Source organism: Piliocolobus tephrosceles, chromosome 3, assembly GCF_002776525.5.
Source record: "Piliocolobus tephrosceles isolate RC106 chromosome 3, ASM277652v3, whole genome shotgun sequence".
NCBI classification, from domain to species: Eukaryota; Metazoa; Chordata; class Mammalia; order Primates; family Cercopithecidae; genus Piliocolobus; species Piliocolobus tephrosceles.
Window position 1 is genome coordinate 83408305 of NC_045436.1, and position 9191 is coordinate 83417495.

A 9191-nucleotide genomic window follows, 5' to 3' on the forward strand; every position below is an offset into this window, starting at 1 on the left:
CAATATACATTCATCACCACATGGCACATACTCTAAAACTGACCACACAGCCAGACACAGAACAATCCTGAGCAAATAAAAAAGAACTAATATCATACCAACCATTCTTTTGGACCACAGTGCAATAATAGAAATCAAGACTAAGAAAATTGTTCAAAACCATACAACTACATGGAAATTAAAAACGTGCTCCTGAATGACTTTCGGATAAATAATGAAATTAAGGTAGAAATCAAGAAGTTCCTTGAAACTAATGAGAACAAAGATAAAACGTACCAGAATCTCTGGGACATAGCTAAGACAGTGGTAAGAGGGAAATTTATAGCACTAAATGCCCACACCTAAAAGTTAGAAAGATCTCAATTTAGCAACTTAACATCACAAATAAAAGAACTAGAGAACCAAGAGTAAACCAATCCCAAAGCTAGCAGGTGACAAGAAATAACCAAAATCAGAGCTGAACTGAAGGAGACTGAGACACGAAAAACCATTCAAAAGATCAATAAATTCAGGAGTTGGTTTTTTTGAAAAAAATAATAAAATAGGCCACTAGCTAGACTGATAAAGAAGAAAAGAGATAAAATCCAAATAAAAACAATTAGAAATGACAAAGGGGATATTATCACTGACCCCACAGAAATACAACTAACAATCAGAGACTATTATTTTCCAATAATGTAAAATGTATAGCATTTGTATAACAGCTCAAAAGTGTAAGGCAAGTTAAATTCTGTTTCAGCTTTTTAAAATTGCTTATTAAGTTACTTCACTGCAATTCCAAGCACCTTGACATGAGAAATGGTACTATGGCTTTTGTATATTCTACACACTTGTAGTGAGCCTTAAGCCTAGTTTGAGAGATACACTTTTAAAAAGCCAGTAAGATTACAACTTAGTCAAATAAATTGTGAAGACTTTATCTCTTACATGCTTCTTATATATAGATTTTTTTGCTATTGTTTAGCAAATAGATGACTAGAAGCTGAAAAGGAAGTTATACAATTTCTGTTCAATCTTTGATTTTAAAAAAAGCTATCTAGGAATTAAGTGATCTGAGTGAATTGGAGTTTATGATTCTAATTTTGCTTTTCTCTTTTGTGTTGTCTCCCGATTTTTGTGAGAAGCCAACTGAATTGTTTGATAGTAGTTTATATTATTATGTAGGTAGTATATTCTAGGAGAGGTTTAGAAATGTAAAACTCATTATATCTAGTTTAATTCCTAATATCTCCATGAAATAGTTATTATTCCCATTAGACAAAAGAAAATTAAGATTCAGAGAGATCACATAGCTAATGGGATTTGAATAATGGCCTGTATAAATCATAAATTTATGCTTTAATAATTGTATTACTTTGTTTAATTCATTCATTTTTTCTTTTAACCATTATATATTAATTTCCCATTATGTGTCTAGCATGGCTGTAGATACTGAGATTGCAGTGGTGAATAAGCCAGTCAAGGCACTGACTCTCCCCAGTTTCCAGCCTGGTAGTGGGCACAAATATCAAGTAAATGAGTAAGTAAATAAACAGATGGCAATAAATGTATGAAGAAGATTAAAAGGTGATATGATATAGATAAGGACATATAGCTAAGAGGAGCTCTCGTTTTAACTGAGATCTGAATGATAATAATTAACTAGCCATAACAAGATAAGAAGAAGGCTCTTTTCAGGCAGAAAACACAGCTAGTGTAAAAAGCCAAAGACAAGAATCAGTTTATCCTGTTCTAGGGAAATGAGAAGTTGAATATGCTTGAAATGAGTGGGTGATGTGAAGCACAAGGCAAGATAAGTTAAGGAGGCAGGCAGAATTAAATCATTTAAGACTTTATAAGCCAGGGAAATAATTCTTCTCTTAAGTGTAATGGAAAACTGCTAGAGTTTTAAAAAATGTCTTTTATGTAAACAGTGAATTGTTCTTGGTAAAAGTAAAGGCTGAGAGTTCAGCAAGGGTGTCCCTGTAGTGATACTGATGAGAGATAAAATTAGGTAAACATAGAAGGTAATGCAGATGGAGAGAAGCAGATAGTTTGGGATTATGTTTTTGAAGCAGAGTTGACAAGGCTTTCAGATTGATTAGATATGGGTAAGAAAGAAAGATAAGAATCAAAGAATTTATCTGCTTAAACAGCTTATTGAAAGATAGCACCATGTATTAAGATGAAGATCTGAGGAAAAGTTAGTTTTGGGGGTGTTATGACCACTTCCTATTCATCCAGTTCGTGAAGGAAGAATTTTGTGCCTAAAATTGTAGGAGATGTTGAAACATACAACTCCTGACACTGGACAGATGAGATCATCCAGTCACAACACACTGCATGCTGTGAAGGGCCACACAGGTGTTGCACTCAGGAACTGAGTGAACCAGGCTGTGGGAGGCAGGCTTTGTTAGTAACGGGAGGGTGAGATGTCCCCTGGTTCCTGCAGAAGGATTGGATTGCCTTGTTTGAGTAATTGTATGGGTTGGCAGGAAGATAAAACCTGTTAGGTTGAGGACAGGGTAGAATGCAACAGCTGACAGAAGAACTAGCTGGGCAGAGAACCTTTCTTACTGAGTAAGGGTGTATCTGGCAATAGCAAGAGAACTCACAGATAGGTCTTTCAGGCCCTGTGAAGTTAAAAAATGTCAAGGTAGCACTTGAAATTTTAGGTCTTACCCTACATCGGGGAAATTAAGGTCGCTTTGGCCATGTTACATTTGAGATGACTGTGTAAAGACTGCATCCAAGTGGAGATATCATGTTGTATATATAAGTCTGAAACTGTGAGAGGTCAGAACTGGAGGTAAAGATTTAGGAGATGAGGACATTTAACATCATGGTACTGAGTAGAAGAATGTGTAGATAGAGAAAAGAGTTGAACTTTAGATGCATTTCAATATCGAGAGTTGGAGCAGAGGAAAGGGAGCATCAAGGAGACTTGGAAAAGTAGCTATTGAGGTAGGAAGAAAACCAGAAAGGCCAAGTGTTATGAGCCGAGAGAAGCATTTCAAGAAGGAAGTGATTATCTCTGACAAATGCTGCTGAATTGTCATAGAAGATAAGTAATCATCAGACTTACAACATGATAACCTTGACAAGAGAGTCTCTGTAGAGTTGTGGGAAATTGGAGGTTCTTGGTAGGTACTTATTTATAGTTAGTTGAAACTAGTGGTGTCTGCTGGTCTGTAGCCTCTAGTTACTGTTTTCTGTTAATCGCACTATGTAAAAAATAATCTCCCATGGAATCAAAGGCAAATTGATAAGCATAGAATTCCGTAGAAAATTGGCCTCATCTCCACTTCACAGGGCAATGTAAGATTTTGTGAGCTGTTTTCTATCCAATAGTGCAATTGCTTATGATCGTAGGCAGAAGTATAACAGGCATCCCGTGGCCTGCCTTTCTGCATGGCATACTCCATGATGGGTCATACTGGGGCCTTGCTAACCTTCTTTTAGTTTCACAAACAAGACAAGCTCCCACCTTAGAGCACTGGCACATACTTTTCTCCCTGTCTAAAAACATAATCTCTTTTCTTCTGGATAATCTCAACCTTAGCTCACCTTAGGTTTCTTCTTAAATGTCGCTTTCTCAGGAAAGTCTCCTGGTTTCATAAATTGGCTTATGCTTCCCTACAATGCACTCATACTCTGATTTTTCCCTTTACAACTCTTCAATGCATCTTCATTCCATGTTCATGTAATTATCTGAGTACTATCTCCTTTACTCAACTATAAATTCTATGAAGTCCTCTTCTCAGTATATTTTATTCTTCATGGTATTTCCGGTGCTTGGCACAAGCCTTAGTGTAAAGGGAATGAGCAATAAAAAAAAAAAAAATAATAATAATAAATACCAGAGGTTTATTTTTGAGGGAGGTGGCAGATAATTTATTAATTCTTTTTTTCTTCTTTTTTATTTTTATTTTTGTTACAGATGAAAAAATTTACTTTAGAATGTTTACTATTGTTCTATTCTATTTTTCCTTTGATTTTCTCTTCTCAGTCATAAGTGGAAATTGAAGGGATTCATTCAAAGGTAGGGATAAGGACAAAATCCATTTCAATTAAAAAAATTACGTTATGTATAGGATAAGACTATTGAAATGGAAATTATTCTGTTTAAAGTATTAGTATTGCTTAACTCATTTGCTTCTGTGCTCAACTTCACTGTTTAAAAAACCTCATCGAACATCAAACTATAATAGCTACATAAAAATATTTTATCTCAGGAAAGCTACACCAGTTTATATACAGTTTCACAGCAAAATTTTACCTACTTTTGTTGTTACTTTTGCGCTGCATATACTTTAAAAATATTAATGACTAACAAACATGGGAAGATATTTTGTTACTGGAATAATGCTTCAAAGTTCTTTTTGTCATTCCGTGGTCTTGAGTATCAGTAATTACTTACCAACCCTAGACAATGTTTTGAGATAGGGGATTGTCTATATTCCATACACAATCTTCATTTCAACTGCGTAGCTCACTCTGAACTTGGTGTCACTCAGTTCTTGATCTTTATATCTTCCCTCCCTGTACCTCAAGCCCTTTATCTCTCCGCTCACACTTGACCCTTATTGTTTCCCACATTTCCCTCTCTGAACTGAAGTGATAAGTTTCAGGCATGAAGTGAGCACATTGCTTTAAAAATTGTGATAATAAAACAAAGCTGAATATTTCATCAAAAGCCTTCCTGAAATAAAAATGACTGCATTAGTATTGCTGGGTCAAAATGTTATGTACCCAGTAGCTCCAATAACTTGTGTATATAGTGGAAATTTAAAAAAATTTTTTTTCGTTGCTAATAATGATTCAGGAAACACACTGCACACCAAGTTTGATCTGATGTGTTACAGTTAGGAAAAGTTTTGATCATTTGTAATCAGGTTAGTGTCCAGTCACATGACTTTGATGGCTGACTGAGAGAACCTGAGAAGAATGCAAGGAAGACATGAGAATGTCTTCATTTGTGCAAATCTAAATTGATATTATAAAAGGTAACTGGCTCTGCCTTGCAGAAGAAATTTATCCGTTGGCATTGTCAAATCTCAAGATAATTTTATTGGTGCCTAATGATATACCATTAGCTTTCTTAACTTCGAAAGTAATTTAGCAGTTAGTGGGAAAAAATTGTGTATTGCTTAGGCTTCCTTTTTCCTGCATACTCTGTTCTCTGTGCTTGCCTTTTTTCTCCTCTTCTGAGAATTTGTATTTATTCTTTAGGATTCAGCTCAAGCATCTCTTTGTGAAAATTATTCCCCGTTTATCTCTTCTTTCCTCCCAATTCTTTGAGATAGGCAGAAGTCTTCTCCCCAACCTGCTCTCATGGCACTATATATACACACATACACACATACACACACACACATATATATGTATATATGCACACACATATATATATATTCTTTGATAATTTATTATATTGTAGTGAAATTATTTGTTCACAAATGTAACTGGAGGTTAATTTGCATTTTGATGGTTCAACAAGATAGATCATCAAGGATAGATGCAATATTAATCAAGTCTCTCAGGCATAGATTAGAATTTTTATCCAAGGAACAATATATATATATATAAAAAGAAAATGACTAATAATACTTATTCTTTCATATGTTCTCAAATTTGTCTTTCCATGTAGGAAGACAATATACTAGTTAGTCAGTATTCTGATATTTTCTCCAGTTTCTTGGGAACTTTGTTAATATTACTTAACTATCTTAATTTGGAATCAACACTGGGACACCCTAAGGCTTAGAATAAGAACCAGAACTGGGGTTAATTCATCATGGTAACCAGGCTTCATACAATGTCTAAGCATTCATCTGATAAGCCTCTTCTCTGAAAACACTATGTGCTTTAAAATACTTAGAGGTGGGCCAGGTGGTGGCTCACGGTTGTAATCCCAGTACTTTGGGAGGCCAAGGCTGGTGGATCACAAGGTCAGGAGATCAAGACTATCCTGGTTAACACGGTGAAACCGCATCTCTACTAAAAATACAAAAAAATTAGCCAGACATGGTGGCGGGTACCTGTAGTCCCAGCTACTCAGGAGGCTGAGTCAGGAGAATGGCATGAACCTGGGAGGCAGAGCTTGCAACGAGCCGAGATCGTGCCACTGCACTCCAGCGTGGGCGACAGAGTGAGACTCCATCTTAAACAAAACAAAACAAAACAAAATACTTATAGGTAGTAGTTCATCTACTTCCAAACTACCATACGAAATGCATAACATCTACGCTTTAAAGAGTAAAACATCAGAATGTGAAACAATTGTTTGTTTCCTAGGGTTGTTATGACAGTCATAGATGGATAAACATAGCATTTACTTCAAGTTCATGTGGCTGGATCTCAGAAACTACTAGTTAAAGCCATGGGTAGGCTCTAGAGTCAAACTACCTGGGTGCAAAGCTTAGTTTCGTGAGTAGCAAACTGTAGTTTGGGCAAGATGCTTAAAATTTCTATTTTCTTCATTTATAAGATTGAGGTAATACTCTAATTCATTAAGTTGTGTTTAAGAAGCCATGTATGACTTTCAAAATACTGACTAAATGCTTAAGTTGGTAACATGAGGTGTGAGGCTGATTAAAGATAATAAATTATATTTGACAAAATAAATGTTAACTTTTAACAACTCTTACTAAGCTGAACATAGATTTTTTTGCAGTCTTACATATATTTTCTGTTAAAGATAGATAAAATAGAGCCACAGTTCTTTCGTGAGAGGGCCTTCATGGTGAAACAAACATATTAGCTCAGCAGCGGAAGACTCCTGGATACTATTCAGGGATGAGTCATGTGGTGATGGAAAATGCACTTTGGCTGGAGCAGCAGTTTTCTGGCCTAGACCTGGCCTCTTCAGATAATCAGAGTGGGGGAAGTACAGCCAGCAAAGGGCACTATATCCCTCTTTGTTAAGGAACAGAGCAGCTACTAAAGGATTCCACCATAAAGACAATTTAGGGTAGTGTTCTAGCAAAGATAAGGATGCATAGAGCAGTTCTGAATCTCCTAATGCTTCAAGTGCTAATTCTAGCTTCTTCAGTGATCATGGAAATGGATCAAGGGGAAGGTTTGATAATCGTGGATGGAGTGATTATGATGGCACTGACAGCCATGGTGACAGAAGTGGTTTTGGCAATTTAGAACATGGTGGGAACAGTCACTGGTGTGACAAATAAGATGAAGAGAATTGGTCAAAACCACTCCTCCCAAGTGAACGCTTGGAACAGGAACTCTTTTCTGGAGGCAACACTGGGATTAATTTTGAGAAATACGGTGACATTCTAGTTGAGGCAGCAGGCAGCAATTGTCCTCCACATATTGAAAGTTTCAGTGATGTTGAGATGGGAGAAACTATCATGGGAAACATGGAGGTTACTCATTATACTCGCCTGACTCCAGTGCAAAAGCATGCTCTTACTATTATAAAAGAGAAAAGAGACTCGACAGCTTGTGCCCAAACAGGGTCTGGAAAACTGCAGCATTTCTCTTGCCCATCTTGAGTCAGATGTATTCAGATGGTCCAAAGGAGGCTTTGGGGGCCATGAAGGAAAATTAAAGGTGGGGGCGCAGCAAACAATACCCAATCTTCTTGGTATTAGCACCAAGAAGAGAATTGGCAGTACAGATCAATGAGAAAGCAGGAAAATTTTCATATTGATCTGGAGTTCCTCCTTGCATGATGCATAGTGGTGCCAATATTGTTAAGCAGATTTGAGTCTTAGAAGGTGGATGGCATTTGTTAGTAGCCATTCCAGGAAATCTAGTGGATATGATGGAAAGAGGAAAGATTGGATTAAACTTTTGCGAATACTTGGTGTTAGAAGAAGCTGATCAGATGTTGGATATGGGGTTTGAGCCTCAGATACATAGAAAAGTTGAACAAGATACTATGCCTCCAAAGGGTGTCCACCACACTTTGATGTTTAGTGCTACTTTACCTAAGGAAATACCAATGCTGGCTCATGATTTCTTCGATGAATATATTAGTATCTTCTTGGCTCTATGGAGGAGTTGGCTGTACCTCTGAGAACATCACAAAGAAGTAGTTTGGGTGGAAGAATCAGACAAGCAGTTGTTTCTGCTTGATCTCCTAAGACATCCACTTGATCCTAGGCAAGGATGCACTAACCTTAGTGTTTGTGGAGACCAAAAAGGGTTTTTATTATTTAGAGAATATCTTATACCATGAAGGATAGTCACGTACCAGTATCTATGGACACCATTCTCAGAGGGATAGGGAAGAGGCCCTTCACCAGTTACCCTCAGGAAAAAGCCCAATGCTAGTGGCTACAGCAGTAGCAGCAAGAGGACTGGACATTTCAAATGTGAAACATGTTATCAATTTTGATTTGCCAAATGATATTGAAGAATATGTATATGGCATTGGCCATACAAGACGTGTAGGAAACCTTGGCCTGGCCACCTCATTCTTGAATGAGAGGAACATAAATATCACTAAGGATTTGTTGCATCTTCTTTTTGTTGAAACTAAACAAGAAGTGCCATCTTGGTTAGAAAACATGGTTTATGAACACCATTACCAGGGTAGTAACTGTGGACGTTCTAAGAGTAGCAGATTTAGTGGAGGATTTGGTGCCAGAGACTACTGACAAAATAGTGGTGCCAGCAGTTCCAGCTTCAGCAGCAGCCACACCAGCAGCAGAAGATTTGGTGGCGGTGGCTATGGAGGCTTTTGCAACACTAATAGATATGGAGGAAATTATAACTCCCAGGGGGTTGACTGGTGGGTAACTGAGCCTGCTTTGCAGTAGGTCACCCTGCCAAACAAGTTACTATGGAAAGCATATGTAACTTAGCCAGATGATATCTTGTATAGCTTGAAGAACTCATACTATATTACCAGCTGTGATTCTCCACTATTTTTTTTAAGGGAGCTCAAGGATCTACAAGAAGAAATGAAAAGAACAATTAACAACCTTGTTCGGAAGGTGGTTTGAAGACTTAATTGCCATTGTTCGGATTAATTCCCCTCCTGCTTACCTCCATCCCAAACTGCATTTATAATTTTGTGACTGAGGATTATTTGTTTGTTAATGTTAACTTTAGATAACTTTTTATTTTGATGTCCTGTTGGCTCAATATATCAATTGTTTTGACAAAATTACTGAACTTGGGCTAAAGTCAAACCTTGGGACACAGGTGTGATACAACTTAACCGGAACCATCGATTCATCCAAAAA

General features: G+C 37.0%; 1 pseudogene; it reads left to right on the forward strand.

The window, feature by feature from the left end:
• Positions 1-6774: 6774 nt before the first annotated feature.
• Positions 6775-8948, forward strand: LOC111548006 (annotated as a pseudogene).
• Positions 8949-9191: the final 243 nt, after the last annotated feature.